Source organism: Myotis davidii, unplaced genomic scaffold, assembly GCF_000327345.1.
Source record: "Myotis davidii unplaced genomic scaffold, ASM32734v1 scaffold838, whole genome shotgun sequence".
NCBI lineage: Eukaryota > Metazoa > Chordata > Mammalia > Chiroptera > Vespertilionidae > Myotis > Myotis davidii.
Window position 1 is genome coordinate 157,533 of NW_006289092.1, and position 2,978 is coordinate 160,510.

General features: G+C 43.7%; 1 protein-coding gene and 1 pseudogene across 1 annotated transcript in view; one reads left to right on the plus strand and one right to left on the minus strand.

The window, feature by feature from the left end:
- Window positions 1-2,978, minus strand: part of LOC102752754 — a 31,917-nt pseudogene that overhangs the window by 14,543 nt on the left and 14,396 nt on the right.
- Window positions 2,125-2,978, plus strand: part of LOC102751604 (GTPase IMAP family member 7) — a 10,540-nt gene continuing 9,686 nt past the window's right edge. Inside the window, exon 1 of the mRNA XM_006761344.2 lies at window positions 2,125-2,206. The gene's annotated coding sequence lies outside the window, so the exon portion shown is untranslated. The remainder of the gene's footprint in view (window positions 2,207-2,978) is intronic.

Sequence of the window (2,978 nt, forward strand, 5' to 3'; positions counted from 1 at the left end):
AAAGGAAGGAACTCTTACCATTTGCAACGGCATGGATGGAACTGGAGAGCATTATGCTAAGTGAAATAAGCCAGTCAATGAAGGAAAAATACCACATGATCTCACTTATTCATGGATAATTGAGACCATTATAAACTTTTGAACAATAATAGATACAGAGGCAGAGCTGCCTCAAACAGATTTTCAAACTGCATTGGGAAGGCCGGGGAGGGTTCGGGAGCGGGAGGTGGGGGGGTAAGAGATCAACCAAAGGACTTGTATGCATGCATAAAATAAGAACCAATGGATATAAGACACTGGGGTATAGGGGAGGCTAGGGGACTGTCTAGGGAGGGCGGGGGTAATGGACACATATGTAATACTCTTTGTAATACTTTAAGCAATCAAAAAAAAAAGACCCGCACTCTATTCCCTATAGCATCTATGGATTCTATTTCAATCATACCCCTCTTCCCTTTTGGGAACCTATGAGTGTGCTTGGAGAAGCAATTAGTTGTCCAAGAAAACATAAAAGGCAGCTTCCAGTAGGACAAGTTTCATTCAGGGAATATAGAGAATGAAGCGACACTGGGGCAGTGGTGGAGGCATTTTGATCTGGAGATGCAGTTTTGACTCTGTTCTGGTCTCATATATATGCAGCCTGTCAAGGTGAGCTTCATGGATGTGTGACTGGTAGGTTTGGTCAAGGATCTGTGCTTAGAGGGTTTAAAGCTCTGTAGTGTCACCTTCAAATTCTTCATGATTTTTAAACAATGGGCTTTGTATTTTCCTTTTTTGCAAGACTTTATGAATTATGTAGCTGGTCCTGATATGTGTCGTTATTGGAAATAGGAAAACATTTACCTCGGTTCCTTCAAGGGGAGCAAAGTCATTAATACCAATAATTGGTCCAATAATACGGCCATTTACACCATCATTTTCAAATCTATCTGCTTCCCTCCATGGGTAGTAACCATATTGTCCTCTACTTCATGGCACATCTGGTCCACTTAGTACCTATCCTCAAGCTTAACCATTGACTAAAGCACTTTCTCAATCTAGTGAAACAAAATGTGTAATCAAAATTTAATCTATTTGTGGTGATGCAACAGACAACTAGAACATCTCATTAACCATGAGAGATTCAACAGCCTGCCTCTCACTTGAAAACAAATTCTAGATCCTTTGGATCCATCCATTGGTAAATCTGGGATTAGCTGCCTCTGTCTGGGCCTGGAGAGGGAGAAGGTAGGAAGGCTGGGAGGGAAGGAAGCATCTACTCCCTGGGTGCATCTTTATATGTCATGTAATGTAGACTTTCAACTCTGCAAGAAACATATGAAAAAACAAACAAAAACAAATAGATTATGATCATTGGAAGACTTTCTCCAGGCCTCTCCTTTCTCGTTTTTACTTGGTGCCCAATGGTTTATACCTTTAGCTTTGTACCTGAGTTTTTTGTGTGGGTTTTTTTTGTTTGTTTTTTTTAAAATATGTTTTATTGATTTTTTACAGAGAGGAAGGGAGAGGGATAAAGAGTTAGAAACATGGATGAGAGAGAAACATTGATCAGCTGCCTCCTGCACACTCCCTACTGGGGATGTGCCCGCAACCAAGGTACATGCCCTTGACCAGAATCGAACCTGGGACCCTTGAGTTCACAGGCTGATGCTCTATCCACTGAGCCAAACGGTTAGGGCTGTAACTGAGTTTTGTTAATTTCTGATTGATTAACTTGAGACCCTCCTGAAAGAGTAGACTCAAAACCCATTTTGTACCATCACCAGCAAGACCCAAGGATATACCAAGTCCTATGCCCAACTTTCTTTTTCCAGAATGACCCCGCAGTTTCCCACTGCACCAGGGAAGGTGATAGACATTGTGTCTGGCTTTTGGGGGGCAAGATTCATGTCATTTAATAAGGGCCTTTGGATCCAATACTGTAACCTAAAACACCAAATATAGCTTTGGTAATTTTGGTACAAGAGCAAGCACATGGAGAAAAAGTTTTCAACTTGGCAAAATGAAAGCACCCACCAAATTAGGGGAAATATTACTGTCTCTTTAAAGGCAAACAGTTCCTCCACTGGCTACACCCAATCTAAGCTTCCTGGCTCAGTGGTTTAAGAGGGTGTGAACACTTTTTCTTCACAGTTAAAACAAAAGCACCAGCTGGAAGAGTGTCTTTGGAGAACATTTCAGGACTCATCAACTGGTTGAAAAGAAGGTGAGTTTGGCTGAGAAGCAGCCCTGAGCATTAGAGTTGTTTGGGCAGCAGGTCCATGGAGTGTACATGGTGTGGGTTCTGGTCCCAGGAAGGACCAGGTTCTGTGCCAGCAGCACAGCAGGGGGGATTCTGTCAGAGGGTAATGGCAGAGGGTAGGGAGGGGAGTCTGGAGCTTTATTAGTACAACTAGAGGCCTGATGCACAAAATTGTTGAAGGGTCTTGGCCCTCGCAACCCCCTCTCCCCCCAGGGCTGTCTACCTCAGCTGGCCCTCCCAGCCCTGGAGGCTTGCCTGGAACCTCACAACCCCAGCTTCATCCACAAGGCAGTCTGAACATCATTCGGTCTAATTAGCATATTACAGTTTTATTATAATAGATGTTACATGTCTCATATTGAACAGGACACATTTGTGCTGGCTGATTGGTGCACCTTCATGCATTTGCTGCGCTGATAGACACTGAGGGCTGCCTGACAAGCCCTCCTTTTCCCTGGACAGGAATTGAGTGTCCCCAAGGCAGGTCTTTAGAGCTTGAGGGCAATTTAGACACCACCCTGTCTAACTCCCTCTTTCTACTGAAAAAGAAGCAGGGCCTCGGAGAGTGTGGTGAGTCTAGGGGTTGCCCACATCACTAAGGGAAGAGGATATCTGGACTGCAGTTTGTAGAATCCTTTTCATGGGTAGAGGTTAGCTATTCTGCAGGAACAATGTATATGAAAATCTCCAGTTAATGTCCCTCATTACAAGCTTCCTAAAAGTGTTCAGTCTGGAA